Consider the following 20,875-nt stretch of genomic DNA (forward strand, 5'->3'; position numbering starts at 1 on the left):
CTTGATGCAAGACAACCGAGTCATTGCTTATGCCTCAAGAGCACTCAGGCCTCATGAGCAAAACTATCCCACTCATGACCTCGAGTTGGCAGCAGTGGTTCATGCATTAAAAATGTGGAGGCACTATCTAATGGGAACCCACTGCAACATCTTCACTGATCATAAGAGCCTTAAGTACATCTTTACTCAGGCTGATCTCAACATGAGGCAGAGAAGATGGCTAGAGCTGATCAAGGATTATGACCTGGAGGTACATTATCACCCAGGAAAAGCTAATGTGGTAGAAGATGCCTTGAGTCGGAAGTTGCAATGCAATTGCATTCTGATGGATTCTCGCATTAACACCTTGTGTGATGAGTTGAGCAAGATGCAAATTGAAGTGATTCCTTCTGGTTCTTTGTCTCACATTTCTGTTGAGCCAGCTTTGCAAGACCAGGTTATCATGGCCCAGCTCAGTGACAAGGGAGTGCAAATTATCAAGAAGAATCTCCATCAGAAGGTTGAGAAGTATAATTGTTTCCGCCAAGATGAAAAGGGTGTGTTATGGTTCAAAAGCAGATTGGTGATTCCTAAAGACCAGGACCTCAAGAGGAAAATTTTGGACGAGGCTCATCTCTCCAAATTCTCTATGCATCCGGGAAGCACCAAGATGTACCATGACCTGAAGCCTTTGTATTGGTGGACCAGAATGAAGAGGGAGATAGCCCAGTACGTATCAGAATGTGACACCTGTCAGAGGATAAAGGCAAGCCACCTGAAATCAGCTGGAGCTTTGCAACCCCTGTCCATACCTTCGTGGAAGTGGGATGACATCAGCATGGATTTCATTGTGGGTCTGCCCAACACCTCTCGTCATCAAGATTCGATTTGGGTTATTGTGGACCGACTGACGAAAGTGGCACATTTTCTTCCTATGCACACCATTGATAAGGCTCAGAAGTATGCAGAATTGTATATTGACCGGATCGTGTGTTTGCACGGATTACCTCGGACCATTGTTTCTGACCGAGGAGCCCAATTTGTTGCCATATTTTGGGAACAATTGCAAGAGTCTTTGGGAACCAAGCTAATCAGGAGTTCAGCTTACCACCCACAGACTGATGGTCAGACGGAAAGGGTAAACCAAATTCTGGAGGATATGCTGAGAGCTTGTGCAATCGATTGTGGCAAGAACTGGGATAAGCACCTCTCCTTGGCAGAGTTTGCTTATAATAATAGTTATCAATCCAGCCTAAGGATGGCACCTTTTGAAGCTCTCTATGGAAGAAGGTGTAGGACACCACTCAATTGGTCTCAACGTGGAGAAAGAGAAGTTTTTGGACCTGACTTAGTGACTGAAGCCGAAAGGAAGGTCAAACTAATCAGGAAGAATCTAGAAGCTGCTTAGGCCAGGTAGAAGAGTTACCATGATAGGAGAAGGAAACCTCTCTAGTTCGAGGTGGGAAGTTTTGTATACCTCAAGGTATCACCTACCAAGGGAGTGCAGAGGTTTGGGATCAAAGGCAAGCTAGCCCCTCATTACATTGGACCTTATGAGATCATAGAAGCATGTGGACCCGTGGCATATAAGCTGAAGTTACCTTCAAAGATGTCTGCCATTCATAGTGTATTCCATGTATCTCAGCTGAAGAAGTGTGTTCGATTGCCGACTGAGATCATACCAGAGCCAGAATTGGAGATAGAGCCAGATCTATCGTACCAAGAGTACCCCTCCAAGATTCTGGATTGCAAGGAAAGATCAACTCGGGCTAAATCGATCAAGATGTACAAGGTCCAGTGGAGTAATCACTCAGAGGAAGAAGCTACTTGGGAAACCGAGGAATTCTTGAGATCCAACTTCCCCGATTGCCTACCTAAGGAAGCTGGTACGTAATCACACCCAACCCCTCCCCCTGCCCTTCGAAACTAATTTTCAAAAATATGATCTTAATTCAGAATGAAGTAACTATGAAGTAAAACTTAAAAAGGGCTTCCTTCTGAAGTTGCAAAGAGAATGACATTCGAAGAGCAGTTTTACCCTAATAATAACAATAATCACCCATTTCCTTTAAGTCTCACCCTTCGCTTCACCCTGGGAGGACTCTGGCCCGAATCTCGGGACGAGATTCCTTTAAGGGGGGAAGGCTGTGACACCCTAGTGTCACCTAGGGTTTCTCTCAAAATGCCAAACCAAGAACCATCATTGTATGTGAACCAAATTAAGCACGAGCATCAAATTGACTTAAGAATGAAGAATCCACCAAGCATATACTTAAAAGTATCATGATCAAAACAAATGGGTCTTTCAAAAAGGTAATAATGTTGCAACCCTAATAAAAACCCTAAGTGAGCCCCATGAGCAAAATTCAAGAAAATAAGGAAAAGGGTATGAAAAATTTAAAATCATGGCTTGAGCCAATTATAAACATTGAAGTATATTCATTAAGCAACAAGAAAGGTTGAGAAAGCTTGGCCAAAACAACTCAAATAAAACCCCAAATCAAGCTTCTCATGTGGGGACTTAATGGGAATTCTGAATTTCAGAATTCTGAAATTCAGACCTTGAGCCAAAGACCAAGGATGTTCACCTTGATCCCTAACTTGAATCCTAATGGCCCCATTAACAAAAATGTGCCTAACTAACCCCTCTGTCATGTGCTAGGAGATGGCATTGGGACGCATGCCTCGGACACGTCAAACCAGAGATCTTCTCCCTATGTGTGGCAGTGAGACAAACAGGATTTCTCCCCTCTCTATCTCTTAATCCAGTCAGCGAAACTTGCTAGCCTCCACACACAAACGACAAAGGGACCTGAGAGGAAGAGATCTCTCAACGGGATCATGGCCATAATCTCAAAGATTTGGGCCCAATCCGCGCTTGAACTTGACCTCTCTCTGCGCTGCCTCGTGCTCGACGCTGTGCCAAGCGCTATAGCGCGCACTGGCGTTCGCCGCGCACGCCCCGAGCGCTTGTCAGAGCCCCGCCCTCGGCCGTGCTCGCCCGCGCCTATAAAGCCTCCCCGAGCGCGCCTCACTTCACCCCGCGCTCACCAGCACCGGCCAGCCACCCCTCCTTAGCTCCGGCGAGCTCATTTTCCGCCCGCCATTGCCGCCAGAGCTTCGGCCACCGTGGCCAGCCCACTCCAGCCACCCCCAAGTCGAGCCAGTGATTCGGCTAGCTCCGCCAGTGGCCCGTGAAGCTTTTCAAGCCCTCGGACCCGGCAGGACTTCACCGGAAGCCCGAGATCGACTTCACCGGACTTCGGTCTTCCACCGCCACGCGTGGACAGAGCTAACCAGTGAGTCTTCGTCCAATTCCTTGAACCCACATCTTCTCTGGCAACCCGTGAAGCTCTCTGACCCGTTCAATTGAACTATCTCGCCGTGAGCAGGCCGGACTCCTCGCCGCCGACGAACATCCCCGCCTGCGCACGTGGACCGGCCAACTCCGACCATCCCCGATGGCGACCCGCACACCGTTGTGATCCCCAAGACCTCCCCTACGTCCTCGACCACTTCACCGGAGCAATCTCGTCGCCGGTAAGCCCCTCCGCCCTTTTTTCCGCTGTGGTTACTGTTTAAGTTAGGAGAAGGACCTCGGGTTAGGATTAGAAGAACTCGAGGGGTTTTCTGTAACGTCAGTTACTCATTTGAATAGTAGCCCAGGGACTGATCCGCGAAGAAAACTTAAAACACCCGCCAGGGACCCCATTGCAAAGTAGTTTTCCATTTAATCAATTCTGTTAATCTTTTTAAATAACCAGAGAACTTAGAAAATCCATAACTTGATGAATTCTTAATCAAAAGTTGTCAAACTAATTTTGCTAGATCCTAAATATTATGAACTATCATTTAAAAATGATAAACCCTATGCTTTCTGTTCTGAATTTTAGAGTTTAAAATTAAAAACAGAAACTGACCAAACCTTGTTTAAATAAGGAAAATTAGTTTTTCTTCTGTACTGAACCTAAGAAAATTTGTAGGTATTCAAACCTCATTTAGACACTGTTTAAAAATAGTAGGAACCCCAGCATTGAAGAATATGATGTAGATATTCATTTAAAGCTATTTTGCCCAAAACTTAGGAAAAATCAGAAAGGCATTAGAAATTAATGAACAGTGATTAGAATTATTTTTCCTAGTTTGCTTAAGTAACAGAGAACCTAGGAAAAATAAAGAGACCATTAGTCCAGATCAGTTTTAAATTAAAATGTTTTATTTAGCATTATTTGAACTAAAAATCAATTATTAGAATTACAAAACTATACCCAAAATGGATAATAAAAATCCAGTGGACTTACAAACCACCAGAGCCCCACTGCAAAAATAATGAACACCTCAGCCCAACAATTTAAGTAAGGAAAATAAATATAAAATGATAATGAGGCATTTTCCAAATAAATCATGAACAACCCCTAATGATGTGATAATGGGCAACCAAAAATTTGCTAAGTCCATAATGAGATAAACCACCAGAGAAAAATGCAAACCCATGAAAAAGGAGCAAACTCATACCTATTGCTAATGATTTATGAGAAAGGCCACTTAATCCAAATAATGCATACCACCCCTTCCCTTAAGCAAAAAGATGCCAAACTTCAGAATGATTGCTCTTGCGCAAAACAAAAAGTAAGAAAAATAAGAACTCTGTTGTTTGATATTTTTCAAATATAGTGGTAGTAGAAAGCACCTATTTGGCTAGAAACTTGAGAAAACCATAGTAAAATAGCTAAAAGGTATTAATGGCTAGAAATTTGTATCAAGTCATGTTATAGCACCTAAAAGCCAGCAAAAATAAATTTAGAGAATTACCCACTGTTAAATAATAGTTGTAGTTCAAAGCACCCCTTCTGCCCTAAAATTTGATAATTTTGTCCAAAGAAAACTATTCACTTTCTGATCACCAAATTTTGAGACAGATAAATATACACCAGTACAAGGCCACTGTAATTTTTGCAGAAGTTTTGGAATTTTATTAAAGCAACTTGTAGTTCAAACCTACTCCAAAACATTAAAGAGAATAAAAAGAAAAGGAAAGAAGAAATAAACCTCACCCCAATAAGTCTAACTTGAGTACTTATCAATTCTCACTAAGGCTTAAAAAGAATTCAGTGGAACCCCAAAAATAAACCTACCACTTACCTTAGATAAAGTTTGACCCAATTTACCAAGTATACCACCCAAGGGTCTTACATAAGTAAAGTTAACCTTGTCTAACTCAAGTAGATCATACACCGTCAAAAGTTGTAATTTCTAAAGCACATATCATATCATGCATGTATCTTACGCATTGCATTCATTAGATTGTAATCTTGCCGACGGAGAGTACGTGCTCATCCCCGAGCAAGGATCTGTCCAAGAGGAGGACCAGGAGCAAGCTTCCGAGGCTGCTGTTGAGGATCTCCCCGCAGCCCCAGCAATTGAAGGCAAGCCCCGGTTTATATGCATAACCGTATTATTATATGCTACTTTACTACACTTAATGCTTGTAGGATTGCAATGTGCACTTAAGTGTAGGAGTTGCTTGAAACCTCTAGTTGCATGAACTTAGGATTCCTTTTTGAGATGAATACTAGTATGCTAGGTCGAGTAGCTGCTTGCTAATCAGGATTTCGGTAGAAGTCGAGTGATTTTTCTAGCACTCGCGCGAGGTCAGGAATTGATTGTATTCATCTTGATAACGGGATATATGTTAGTCTATGGACTTGGATCCAGGGAGGATGCCTTGTCCATGAGACGGGAAAAGGGAATTAAGGATTAATGTGTGGATACCTGAGTAAAGCTTTTGAACGTACTAAGCACATGCCGGGAAAAATGGTAACCGGTAAACCTAGTACCTGAGTGAAGCCGAGCGCAGACTTTATCGCTCATGCGACCTGAGATTGGGTCTCCCATGCTAGCTATGGTGCGTACAAGTGCGGTCACTGCACGGCGGCAGCCGGGGTCAGTGGAGCATTGTATGCCAAGGCGGTGAGGCCTGGACGCGAATGGGGAATCGATGGGGACGGTTGTCATGTGTAGGGTCGGAGTACCCTAACATGCCGTGTGTTTAGGTTTACCTTGCAAGGTTAAAACTCGATTCGAATCGTCTGCTTCTCGCAGCTAATGAGAATGCTTGACCCCTTGTACTGCATCGAGTAAGAAGTGAAATGAGGTTACATGAGATAATTTGTTGATTGAACTAAATGCTTGTCACCATGTATGCTTAGAAGGAGCAAATCTAGCTAAGTTAATGATGATAGAACTTGAAAAGCTAAAAAATGATTTTAGAGACAGCTAGTGCTTTTGGCAAACCAAACCCCTCAGCCAAACAACTGCATAGTCTAGAGGTAGAGGAGTAGACTCCTCACACTGGTTAAGTCTAGCTGAGTATTAGTATACTCAGCCTTGCTTGTGGCATAATTTTTGCAGGTACTATTCAGGAAATGGTTGATGGTGTGACTTGGCCTACCACCCTGCCACCGGGTTGGACGGTCGAGTGGGATGTTGCTCCGGCAGGAGAGGAGCACGAGGAGTAGTGGGCTAGGCCTTGCCCATTTCCTCGATACCGACGACATCGATTATCCGCTGCATTTTATTTTGTGAACTCTTATTTGCTACTCAAAAACTCCGATCTATGTAATAATTCAGCACTTAATTTGAGGTTTCCTGTATTATTGTGTTTCTTCTGTGACTCACCTTCGAGTGAGATTGTGGAATTTGATCCTGGTTAAGTGGCTCTATCAGACTAGATCTGAAGGACTGACGGGTTATTCCGATTTAAGTGTGTTGCGGCCCCTGAGGCGTGACGTAGGCACTTAAGCTAGAATAATTCGGGTGGTTCTGCCACACATGGCCGGGCCACGGCCGCACCAAGGCCGCGCCATGGCCGGGGCAAGGCGGGGCGCCGGGGCGAGGCCGCTCCAGGCGGGCGGGGCCGAGCCGCCATGGCCGACGATGGGGCCGCACCACGGCCGGGCTAGGGGCGCACGCCGGGGGGCGCGCTGGGGCTGAGCGGGCACGCGGGGAGGGTGCCGCGCCGGGCGAGGCCTAGTCGCCATGGCGGGCCGCCATGGCCAGGCGGGGGAAAGGGGAGTGCACCGGGGGCACCGTCGAGGGGCACCGGGCCGGGGGCGCCATGGCCGCCACGGGGAGGGCCACCGGGGCCGAACCGCGCGGGCGCAAAGCCGCGCGACGAGGGCGAGCAGGGGGCTACGCGGGGACGCCGGGGGAGGGGGCACCACGGCCTCGCATCGGCGAGCCGGAGCCGCGCCACGCCATGGCTAGGCAAGCCGCATAGGCGCGCACGAGGGGGAGGCGCGTCGGGCGGGGCGAGGGAGCGCGCCGAGCAGGGGCGGGGCCGCCGCGCTAAGGCCGGAGATGGGGCCGCGCCGGGGCCGTCGCACCATGGCCGGGGACGGGGCCACGTTGGGGCCACTGCGCCAAGGCCGGGGATGGGGCCGACGAGCGCGGGGAAGGGGGAGGGAGGGGAGAGAGGAGGGGGAGGGGCTTACCGCGCGGGGGAGGGAGGCCGGAGGCGAGCCGAGCAGGGGAGCGGGCGGGTCGGGCAGGGGAGCGGGGCGAGCAGGGGAGGAGAGAGAGAGGGGTTTGGGGAGGGGAGGGACTGATGGGTGGGGCCCGCGGGGGAGGCGGCGGCGGTTTCCCAATCGTCCGCGCGCTGGGCACAGCGTGGGGAGCGGGGGGGGCGACTGGGGCGGATGGGCCGCAAGGCCGGCTAGGCCGGGAGGTCGGCTGGGCCGTAGCGGGGCCCACAGCGGGAAGGGGAGAGGGGGGAGGCCGGCTGGGCCGCGCTGGCCAGCTGGGCCACGCGCGAGGGGAGGGGGCGGGCTGGGCCGAAAAGGGGAGGAAGGGGGGAGGGAGAAAAGAAAAGGTTTTTCCTTTTTTTTCTAAAACCTATTTTCTAGATGAAGGCTTTCACAATTCCAACCAATCAAAATAAATGCATGGTTCGGCATGGTGCAGCAAACCAAAATAAAGTATTTCTAGGGTTTTGCTTTACACGAGATCTCAAGCCAAATCTCGCTATAACTTTGGAAATGATCAAGGCTTAGCGAGAAGAAAAGGAAAAAGGAAAGGGTAACGCCCGAATTTTGTTAAGGGCAAGGCTCCCATGCCTCAGGATAACGAGGGTTACATTTTGTACCCTGCCAGCTATCCTGAGAGCAAAATTAGGAGAATTCACTCTAGGAAGTCTCACTCTGGCCATAATCATGCATTTATGTATAAGGAGTTCTAGGCAACCAACCCGTGCTAAGTTGCCGAAGAAGAAAACTCCTAGTGTATCAAATGATCATGACATTTCATTTAAAACTTTTGATGCATCATATGTTTTAACTAACAAATCCGGCAAGGTAGTTGCCAAGTATGTTGGGGGCAAGCACAAGGGGTCAAAGACTTGTGTTTGGGTACCCAATGTTCTTGTGTCTAATGCCAAAGGACCCAAAACCATTTGGGTACCTAAAGTCAAGAACTGAACTTGTTTTGTAGGTTTATGCATCCGGGGGCTCAAGTTGGATCATCGACAGCGGGTGCACAAACCATATGACAGGGGAGAAGAAAATGTTCTCCTCCTACGAGAAAAACCAAGATCCCCAACGAGCTATCACATTCGGGGATGGAAACCAAGGTTTGGTCAAAGGATTGGGTAAAATTGCTATATCACCTGACCATTCCATTTCCAATGTTTTTCTTGTAGATTCTTTATATTACAATTTGCTTTCCGTTTCTCAATTATGTCAAATGGGCTACAACTGTCTTTTTACTGATGTAGGTGTCACTGTCTTTAGAAGAAGTGATGATTCAATAGCATTTAAGGGAGTGTTAGAGAGTCAGCTATACTTGGTAGATTTTGATAGAGCTGAACTCGACACTTGCTTAATTGCTAAGACTAACATGGGTTGGCTATGGCACCGCCGACTAGCCCATGTTGGGATGAAGAATCTTCATAAGCTTCTAAAGGGAGAACACATTTTAGGATTAACAAATGTTCATTTTGAGAAAGACAGGATTTAACAAGTCCTCTGGACAAGTTGAAGTTTCTTGTGACGTTGTGTTTGATGAGACTAATGGCTCTCAAGTAGAGCAAGTTGATCTTGATGAGATAGGTGATGAAGAGGCTCCGTGCATCGCACTAAGTAACATGTCCATTGGGGATGTGTGTCCTAAGGAATCCGAAGAGCCTCCAAATGCACAAGATCAACCATCCTCCTCCACGCAAGCATCTCCACCGACTCAAAATGAGGATGAAGCTCAAGTTGATGAAGTAGAAGATCAAGCAAATGAGCCACCTCAAGATGACGGCAATGATCAAGGGGGAGATGCAAATGATCAAGACAAGGAGGATGAAGAACCAAGGCCGCCACACCCAAGAGTCCACCAAGCAATTCAACAAGATCACCCCGTCGACACCATCCTCGGTGACATTCATAAGGGGGTAACTACTAGATCTCGTGTTGCACATTTTTGTGAGCATTACTCTTTTGTTTCCTCTATTGAGCCACATAGGGTAGAGGAAGCACTACAAGATTCGGATTGGGTGGTGGCGATGCATGAGGAGATCAACAACTTCACTAGGAACGAGGTATGGCATTTGGTTCCACGTCCTAATCAAAATGTTGTAGGAACCAAATGGGTGTTCCGCAACAAGCAAGACGAGCATGGTGTGGTGACAAGGAACAAAGCACGACTTGTGGCAAAGGGATACTCCCAAGTCGAAGGTTTGGATTTCGGTGAAACCTATGCACCCGTAGCTAGGCTTGAGTCAATTCGTATATTATTAGCCTATGCTACTTACCATGGCTTTAAGCTTTACCAAATGGACGTGAAGAGTGCCTTACTCAATGGACCAATCAAGGAAGAGGTCTATGTTGAGCAACCTCCCGGCTTTGAAGATAGTGAGTACCCTAACCATGTGTCACACCCGGTTTTAGAAGGTAAACCGAATGCGAACCATGTACGTGCCAGGATCAAAAATTCACGTACACAGCGATTACATAAATGACTCATCATTGCACAATGCTTCAAATTACAATAAAGAGTAAGTAATAATATTACATACTAGAGTCATTTACATAATATAATCAAAGTACACAGAGTAGAAACGTAGCCAACGTAATTAAACCCACCACAGGCAGCTGACTGGGGGAGGTCGCTAGCCTAATCCTCGAACTCGCCGAGGAACTCCTGGAGATCCGCCTCGACGCCTTCTTCTTTACCTGAGCATAGATTGCACCAAAGGCAACCTGGTGTTTTGTGAAAGCAAGGGTGAGTACACATCAACGTACTCAGCAAATGTCCCGTTTGGCTGAGGTGGACTAGCTTTATGTGGGGTTAAGGTCAAAGCAGTTGCTTTTAGTTGGTCAAGTATTTATTATTAGTGGAAGCCAAGTTTTAGTAATAACCAACCCGTGAGCCATTTCCTCATCGAGGAAACATCATGATCATCATCGAACCAAAAACATTAGTAGAACCATTGTATCTCGAACCATCTGTATCTCTAATCAAAGAGGATCCCAAGGCCGCTCATAACTGTGAGCACGACTGATATATCAGTTTCATTACCCTCTGCAGAGGTCGCACACTTTACCCATGAGCCGTGATTCCCGTTTTGCCCGGGGATCATGACTCCCCATTGATCACTTCCTAGGTGGTCCGGCAGGGTATCACTACGTAGCCTTTACAAAGATTCCCTAGAGGTCATAGCCGCCCGTTAGGTTTCTCCAGTTTGATAAACACAGTACCTCTCCCCGCAGGAGGGTGACTAACAAAAGCAAAACGAAAGAACCTCGGCACTCAGCCTCGGCAGAGCAAGCACTGTGCCTGGACCCCATTGACGGCACGACGGTGAAGCAACTACACCTCTAGTTCCTCTAATTAATTAGCTAAGGGCATCCCATTTCACCCTCATGGTTGCACTGTTATCCCGGGTGGTCTCTCAACGAACAGGTCCTTACGGAGAGGTACTTGGGAAACAGCTCGAGTCCCCTAAATGCCACAAGTATATCATCATATCCAGAATAAAATCATAGTATCATCATTGTATCTCATCATGTTCATTGATTAAAGTAAAGCGCTAGCATGTAGCTAACCATAGTAACCCAAAAGGGTAAATCAAGGACAAGGTAAATAGAAAGCTAGTAAATCCTTAGGTTGTTCATAGTATGCGGGACAGTGTATTATAAAGTAAATGGGACATAATGGGTCAGAGGACACTTGCCTTCACCAAACAGATGATCAGGGTCTTCAACCTTGTAGAACTCGAAGAGCCAGATCACTTGGTCGCCAACGCTTGATCTTTGATCCCTCGAAGCTCGGAAACGGATCATAGTCTATTCGCGATGCGCAACAAATACAAACAAGCACAAGCAAACAAACATATATAAATGCATAAGAACATTACACCTTACAAGATAAAATGTTATAAAAACATGTAGCATAAAATAGAGCTCGATTCTATGGTCACGCGAGGGAAAGAAACATCGAACTCGAAACTACGGTTAAGAAGTTAGCGCGTTAATGTTAAACAAGTATTAACAATAACTTTTAGTTCAAACATGATCAAATATAAATATTATACAACAGTTAGTTCGATTAATCTGCTACACTAACAATGTCTGTTAATTAAATAATTTAATTAAAACAAGTGATTCTAAGAGAGATGAATTTTTGACGCATGAAACAGAACGACCTCGTGCCAATGACACGCGGACACGCGCGACATAGCACTCTGACGATACACGAAACAGTGCGCGCGACGAGCGCGAACGCGCACGAATCAGCACGCCGTCGCGCGCGGAACGGCACCCGCGATAGATGAGAATAATTAAACAGGTGACACCTTTATACTAAACGAATGTTAAATAAATAGAAAGCAGTTAAATTAATATTATCCATGTTAATATTTATTATAAAAGCCCAAGATAGACACTACACCCTTTAATCTGATTAGAATATTAAGCTAATAAATATTAGTCGAGCAATCCTTAAGTTAGTTATCTAAAATATGAAACCTGACAAATTAACGTTATTAACGTGAGTGTTTATAAGCGCAAACAATTTATTATCCCGAGAAGACGTCGTGCGACCCGCGTCACCGACACGCGAGATATGTGCGAACGATGCGCGGCAAGGCGAGCGACATGTGTAAGTGGCACACGCGACGCACGCAAACGACGTGTGACAACGCGTGCGAACCGCACGCGTGACACGCGCGAACGACGCGTGACAACACGAGAATAACGCCTGATCTATACGCACGAACAACACGGCGACGGCGAGCGCCACACGTGCGAACAGCGCGTAGACAGCACGCGACATGCGATTATCACCAGATTATAATTAGATGTACAAAACTATATTTTTAAGTTGATTTTTAATTAATATAAATTATTTACGTAGAACATTTTTGATAAGTTGAATTAACAATCAGTCAACGATTAACAAGATCTCATTACTAATTATTAATGATTAAAGCGAAATGATTAACTAATGTGTGCGGATCGCGTGCGCGACGTAGCCCGAACGGACGATGACGACGCGCACAGACCGCACACGCGAAAGGCAACAATGACACGTGCGAATGGCGCGAACGCGCGCACGCGCAGGGGGGTAGACGGGGATAGACGGGAGTCGTCTAGGAGTAGACGAACGTCGTCTAGGAGTAGACGAACGTCGTCGGGACCCTGACGACGCGCTGCGCGTGCACGAAACAACGCGCACAACAGCGCGCGACATGCGCGAGTCAACACGACTACGCGCACGAATAGCACGCTGACGCGCAACGAGAACTACCACATAGATGTCGCCTCTATACTAGACAAGTATTAAACTTAAAACATTTGTGTAGTCATTAATCACACTATCATATATTTATAAAGCGTAAGTTAAAATGATAAATTAGTTATTTTAAATAACTAACAGGTAAATAGTTAATTCATTAATTAAATAAACAAGTGTCGCGACAAACAATGTTCCTAATATGAAATTGACGCCGCTAGAGTGGACGTGACCGAACGAGTTACGCCGCAAGTGACTTAATACATTTAACCCTCTAGTGAACTTATAAACAACACGATACATGGATACTGCTAAATTATGTCGTATTCATACTAACTAAGCGTTAAACACGACATTTAAGTTGGCGTACACACACTAACAGGTAACTACAAACGTATCCTTAAAATCATTAATTGGGTTCGATTTAATTGTTATTTTAATAATACACAACTAAACAAGTAATCAATTATTTAATGTGAACAATATAACGAAAATGATTTTACTAAAGCGCGCAAACAGTGATTTACACGAACGACGACGCGCACGGACAACATGCGAACGACGCATGACGACACGTGCGGCATCCCGTGAATTGCACGTAAATCAGACATGTTGCGCGCGACGTGAATCATGCGACAGCGATGGAGTTTTGCATATGGTTCTGACGAGGGGCCTTACCATGGGCGAACGGTGATGAACGATAGTGACATGGGCGGTGGAGCGCGAACGAGGCAGGCATCACACACGCAGGGATGGTCTGATGCGGTCAGGGACAGGAGCCACGCATGTCGCACGGACTGCGCCGAAGACCCTGCCAGGCGCACGCCGAGCGCTACCAGCACCACGGCCGAGCGGGTCGCGCCAACCGCACCGCGAGCCGAGCTGGCCACGCTGGCCACAACGCGCAGGCCGCGCTACCGTGCCGAGCGCCAGCCACGCCGGGGAAGAAGGAGAAAGGAGGATGGATGCGAGCTCACCACGGTGACGAACAACGACTCCGGCAAGGCGAGCTTGGACGCCGACGAGGATGGGGGCGCTAGGCAGCGCTGTCGCGCGGGCTGGGAGGGGCGGTTCGGCTAGAGGTTAGCGGCTCCGTGGGTGCGCGACAGCGAGACGAGCGAGAGGGCTGCTGGGCGAGCAGTTCTGCGTGCGTACAAAGCGGAGGGAGCGGTTGGAGAAGATGAACAGGGCTCCTGGCGGCGCCTGGGGGCACTGCATGCACGCGGCTGGGCGAGCGCCCCCTGCGCGTGCGAGCTGGGCTTGCTGGGAGCGCTGGCGAGCAGGCCTGGCGGCTTGGGCGTGGGCAAGCGCCCCCTGCGCGCGAGCTGGGCCACTGCGTGCGAGCGGGCCAATGGGGGGGGGGGAAGGCGCGGCTGCTGGGCTGGGCGCGCTGCTGCGCTGCGGGTGGGCCGCGGGGAGGGAGGCGCGGAGCTGGGCTGGGATGGCTGCGGCTGAGGCTGGGCCAGCCAGGGGAAAGGGAGGGGGCGAGGTGGGCCGGCTGAGAGTTGGGCTGCGAGGTGAGATGAGTGGAGGGGACCGGCTAAGGCCAAAGGAGGGCGTCCAGAGTGGGTTTTTTCCCTTTTTTAATTTCTTCCTATTTTCTCTTCTTCCTACTATTTAAATTTAAACTCCTAATTGAATGAATGCTCCATGAAATCACTCCACAAACGAAATAATACATGCTTCGACATGTATGCAACAACCAAAAGATCTCTAGGGTTTTATTGACACCTATATTTGAAGTAACACCTAATTATTTGGGAAGAAATGAATAAAGGAGCGAAAAGAAAGAGGAATAAGGAGGTAACACCCGAATTTGATAGACATTTAGAAAAGAAATTTTATACCTCAAATTCAGGGTGTTACACCATGTATACAAACTCTCTAAGGCGCTTTATGGGCTTAAGCAAGCCCCACGAGCATGGTATGAATGCCTAAGAGATTTTCTTATTGCAAATGGCTTCAAAGTCGGAAAGGCCGATCCTACACTCTTTGCCAAAACACTTGAAAATGATTTGTTCGTATGCCAAATTTATGTTGATGATATTATATTTGGGTCTACTAACGAATCTACATGTGAAGAGTTTAGTAGGATCATGACACAAAAATTCGAGATGTCTATGATGGGGGAGTTGAAGTATTTCTTAGGATTTCAAGTGAAGCAACTCCAAGAGGGCACCTTCATTAGCCAAACGAAGTATACTCAAGACATTCTAAACAAGTTTGGGATGAAAGATGCCAAACCCATCAAGACTCCCATGGGAACCAATGGGCATCTCGACCTCGACGAGGGAGGTAAATCCGTCGATCAAAAGGTATATCGTTCGATGATAGGTTCTTTACTATATTTATGTGCATCTCGACCGGATATTATGCTTTCCGTATGCATGTGTGCAAGATTCCAAGCCGACCCTAAGGAAGCTCACCTTACGGCCGTAAAACGAATCTTGAGATATTTAGTTTATACTCCTAAGTTTGGGCTTTGGTATCCTAGGGGATCCACTTTTGATTTGATTGGTTATTCGGATGCCGATTGGGCGGGGTGTAAAATCAATAGAAAGAGCACATCGGGGACTTGCCAGTTCTTGGGAAGATCTTTGGTGTCTTGGGCTTCAAAGAAGCAAAATTCTGTAGCTCTTTCTACCGCCGAGGCCGAGTATATTGCCGCAGGACATTGTTGCGCGCAACTACTTTGGATGAGGCAAACCCTTAGGGATTACGGTTACAAATTAACCAAAGTTCCTCTTCTATGTGCTTAATGAGAGTGCAATCCGCATGGCGGATAATCCCGTTGAGCATAGCCGCACTAAACACATAGCCATTCGGTATCACTTTTTGAGGGATCACCAACAAAAGGAAGATATCGAGATTGCGTACATTAATACTAAAGATCAATTAGCCGATATCTTTACCAAGCCTCTTGATGAACAAACTTTTAACAAACTTAGGCATGAGCTAAATATCCTTGATTCTAGGAATTTCTTTTGTTGATTTGCACACATAGCTCATTCATATACCTTTGATCATATCTCTTTCATGTGCTATGACTAATGTGTTTTCAAGTGAATTTCAAATCAAGTCATAGGTATATTGAAAGAGAATTGGAGTCTTCGGCGAAGACAAAGGCTTCCACTCCGTAACTCATCCTTCGCCGTCGCTCCGAGCCACTCTCCATCTTTGGGGGAGAGAGCATGAGTCCAAAGCAAAAGGACTCCGTCTTTGGTATAATCTTCACTCATTTATTTATGACCAAAGGGGGAGAAAGTAATTCTAAGGGCTTAAATCTCACTCAAGTATCCGTTTTTGGCGATTCATGCCAAAGGGGGAGAAAGTATTAGCCCAAAGCAAAAGGACCGCACCACCAAACGCACCACCAAACTAATTTTAAAAAAAATGATTTTCAATTGGAAATTTCAAATTGGTATCTTGTTATGTTCAAAAAGAGGGAGAAAGTAGTATTTCAAAATTGATATATCAAAACCCTCTTGAACACTAAGAGGAGGATTTCATCTAGGGGGAGTTTTGTTTAGTCAAAGGAAAAACATTTGAAACAGGGGGAGAAAATTACAAATCTTGAAAATGCTTCGCAAAATCTTATTCATTTACCTTTGATTATTTGCAAAAGAATTTGCAAAAACAAAACAAGTGGTGCAAGCGTGGTCCAAAATGTTAAAAATAAAAGAAACAATCCATGCGTATCTTATAAGTATTTATATTGGCTCAATTCCAAGTAACCTTTGCACTTACATTATGCAAACTAGTTCAATTATGCACTTCTATACTTGCTTTGGTTTGTGTTGGCATCAATCACAAAAAAGGGGGAGATTGAAAGGGAATTAGGCTTACACCTAGTTCCTAATTGATTTTGGTGGTTGAATTGCCCAACACAAATAATTGGACTAACTAGTTTGCTCTAGTGTATAAGTTATACTGGTGCCAAAGGTTCACACTTAGCCAATAAAAAGACCAAGAAATGGGTTCAACAAAAAGAGAGCAAAGGATAACCGAAGGCAGCCCTGGTCTGGCGCACCGGACTATCCGGTGTGCCACCTGACAGTGTCCGGCAGGGAACTCCAAGCCAAACTCTTCACCTTCGAGAAAATCCAGAGGCGCTCCGCTATAATTCACCGGACAGTGTCTGGTGCCCCAGAGGAGAGCGACTCTGGAACTCGCCAGCTTCGGGAATTCGCGCCGCTATAATTCACCGGACATGTCTGGTGTACACCGGACTGTCCGGTGAGCCAGCGGAGCAACGACTACTTCGCGCCAACGGTCACCTGCAGAAGCATTAAATGCGCGCCAGAGCGCGCAGAAGTCAGACACGCGCGAAGTGGCGCACCGGACACTCTACAGTACATGTCCGGTGTGCCACCGGACATCCAGGCGGGCCCAGCAGTCAGAGCTCCAACAGTCGGAACCCAACGGCCTGGTGACGTGGCTGGCGCACCGGACACTGTCCGGTGCACCATACGACAGACAGCCTCCATCAAACGGCTAGTTTGGTGGTTGGGGTTATAAATACCCCCAACCACCCCACATTCAAGTCATCCAAGTTTCTCACCTTCCAACTACTTACAAGAGCTCTAGTATTCAATTCTAGACACACCCAAGTGATCAAATCCTCTCCCAGTTCCACAAAACCTTTAGTGACTAGTGAGAGTGATTTGTTGTGTTCTTTTGAGCTCTTACGCTTGGATTGCTTTCTTCTTTCTCATTCTTTCTTGAGATCAATACTCACTTGTAACCGAGGCAAGAGACACCAATTGTGTGGTGGTCCTTGCGGGGAAGTTTTGTTCCCGGTTGATTTGAGAAGAGAAAGCTCACTCGGTCCGAGGGACCGTTTGAGAGAGGGAAGGGGTTGAAAAAGACCCGGCCTTTGTGGCCTCCTCAACGGGGAGTAGGTTTGCGAGAACCGAACCTCGGTAAAACAAATCCACGTGTCACACTTCTTATTTGCTTGCAATTTGTTTTTCACCCTCTCTCGCGGACTCGATTATATTTCTAACGCTAACCCAGCTTGTAGTTGTGATTAACTTTGTAAATTTCAGTTTCACCCTATTCACCCCCCCTCTAGGCGACTTTCAGTAGCGCATGTCAAGCAGGGAAGCAAGTTGGTGTTCATCATCCACACAAGAACATCATGACGACCGACATGCCGCTTGAGCTACTCCACATGGATCTATTCGGCCCGATCGCTTACATAAGCATCGGCGGGAGTAAGTATTGTCTTGTAATTGTGGATGATTATTCTCGCTTCACTTGGGTGTTCTTTTTGCAGGATAAATCTCAAACCCAAGAGACCTTAAAGGGATTCTTGAGACGGACTCAAAATGAGTTCGGCTTAAGGATCAAAAAGATTAGAAGCGACAATGGGATGGAGTTCAAGAATTCACAAATAGAAGGCTTCCTTGAGGATGAGGGCATCAAGCATGAGTTCTCTTATCCCTACACACCACAACAAAATGGTGTAGTGGAGAGGAAGAATAGAACTCTACTTGACATGGCGAGGACCATGCTTGATGAGTACATGACTTTGGACCGGTTTTGGGCGGAAGCAATCAACACCGCTTGCTACGCCATCAACCGTCTCTACCTTCATCGAATCCTCAAGAAGACATCATATGAACTCCTAACCGGTAAAAAGCCCAATGTTTCATATTTTAGAGTCTTTGGTAGCAAATGCTTTATTGTTGTTAAAAGTGGTAGAAAATCTAAATTTGCTCCTAAGGCTGTAGAAGGTTTTTTACTTAGTTATGACTCAAACACAAGGGCATATAGATTCTTTAACAAGTCCACCGGACTAGTTGAAGTTTCTTGTGACATTGTGTTTGCTGAGACTAATGGCTCTCAAGTAGAGCAAGTTGATCTTGATGAGCTAGATGATGAAGAGGCTCCGTGCGTCGCGCTAAGGAACATGTCCATTAGGGATGTGTGTCCTAAGGAATCCGAATAGCCTCGACATGCACAAGATCAACCATCTTCCTCCATGCAAGCATCTCCACCTACCCAAGATGAGGATCAAGCTCAAGATGATGAAAATGAAGATCAAGAGGAGCCACCTCAAGAGGAGGACAATGATCAAGGGGGAGATGCCAATGATCAAGACAAGGAAGATGATGAGGGTTCAAGACCGCCACACCCAAGAGTCCACCAAGCAATACAACGAGATCACCCCATGAACTCCATCCTCGACGATTTTCATAAGGGGGTAACCACTCGATCTCGTGTTGCTCATTTTTGTGAACATTACTCCTTTGTGTCTTCTATTGAGCCATACAGGGTGGAAGACGCATTAAGGGATTCGGATTGGGTGTTGGCAATGCAAGAGGAACTCAACAACTTCACGAGGAATGAGGTTTGGCATCTTGTTCCACATCCTAATCAAAATGTTGTAGGAACCAAGTGGGTCTTCCGCAACAAGCAAGATGAGCATGGTGTGGTGACAAGAAACAAAGCCCGACTTGTGGCCAAGGGATATTCACAAGTCAAAGGTTTGGATTTTGGTGAAACTTATGCCCCTGTAGCTAGGCTTGAGTCAATTCGCATATTACTTGCCTATGCTACTTACCATGGCTTTACGCTTTACCAAATGGACGTGAAAAGTGCCTTCCTCAATGGACCAATCAAGGAGGAGGTCTATGTTGAGCAACCTCCCGGCTTTGAAGATAGTGAGTACCCTAACCATATGTATAAACTGTCTAAAGCGCTTTATGGGCTCAAGCAAGCCCCAAGAGCATGGTATGAATGCCTAAGAGATTTTCTTATCGCTAATGGCTTCAAAGTCGGAAAAGCCGATCCTACTCTCTTTACTAAAACTATAGCAAATTATTTGTTTGTATGCCAAATTTATGTTGATGATATCATATTTGGGTCTACTAACAAATCTACTTGTGAAGAGTTTAGTAGGATAATGGTTCAAAAATTCGAGATGTCTATGATGGTGGAGTTGAAGTATTTCTTAGGATTTCAAGTCAAGCAACTCCAAGAGGGCACCTTCATTAGCCAAACGAAGTACATTCAAGACATAATCACCAAGTTTGGGATGAAGGATGCCAAGTCCATCAAGACACCCATGGGAACTAATGGGCATCTCGACCTCGACACGAGAGGCAAATCCGTAGATCAAAAGGTATACCGGTCTATGATAGGATCTTTACTCTATTTATGTGCATCTCGACCAGATATTATGCTTTCCGTATGCATGTGTGCAAGATTCCAAGCCGATCCTAAGGAAGTTCACCTTAGGGCCGTAAAACGAATCTTGTGATATTTAGTTCATACTCCTAAGTTTGGCCTTTGGTACCCCAAGGGATCCACATTTGATTTAATTGGATATTCAGATGCTGATTGGGCAGGGTGTAAAATTGATAGAAAGAGCACACCAGGGACTTGCCAGTTCTTGGGAAGATCTCTGGTGTCTTGGGCTTTAAAGAAGCAAAATTCTGTAGCTCTTTCTACCGCCGAAGCCGAGTATACTGCCACAGGCCATTGTTGCGCGCAATTGCTTTGGTTGAGGCAAACCCTTAGGGATTATGGTTACAAATTAACCAAAGTCCCTCTCCTATGTGATAATGAGAGTGCAATCCGCATGGCCGATAATCCCATTGAGCACAACCGCACTAAGCACATAGCCATTCGGTATCACTTTTTGAGGGATCACCAACAAAGGGGGGATATCGAGATTGCATATGTTAGCACCAAAGAACAATTAGCCGATATCTTTACCAAGCCATTAGATGAGAAAACTTTTACCAAACTTAGGCATGAGCTAAACATTCTTGATTCTAGGAACTTTGATTGATTCCTTGCACACATAGCTCATTTATATACCTTTGATCATCTCTCTTTCATGTACTATAACTAATGTGGTTTTCAAGTGTATTACATGCCAAGTCATAGATTGAAAGGGAAATGGAGTCCTCGGCAAAGACAAGGCTTCCACTCAACTCCATCGAATTATTCATCCTTCGCCGTCACTCCGCACCGCTCTCCACCTTGGTATAATCTTCACTTATCTATTGTTTGCCAAAGGGGGAGAGAAAGTAAAAGGGCTTATATTTATTTCACTCACAAGTATCCGTTTTTGGCGATTCATGCCAAAGGGGGAGAAAGTATTAGCCCA

This window comes from Zea mays, chromosome 8 (genome assembly GCF_902167145.1).
Source record: "Zea mays cultivar B73 chromosome 8, Zm-B73-REFERENCE-NAM-5.0, whole genome shotgun sequence".
In the NCBI taxonomy this organism is placed as follows: Eukaryota; Viridiplantae; Streptophyta; class Magnoliopsida; order Poales; family Poaceae; genus Zea; species Zea mays.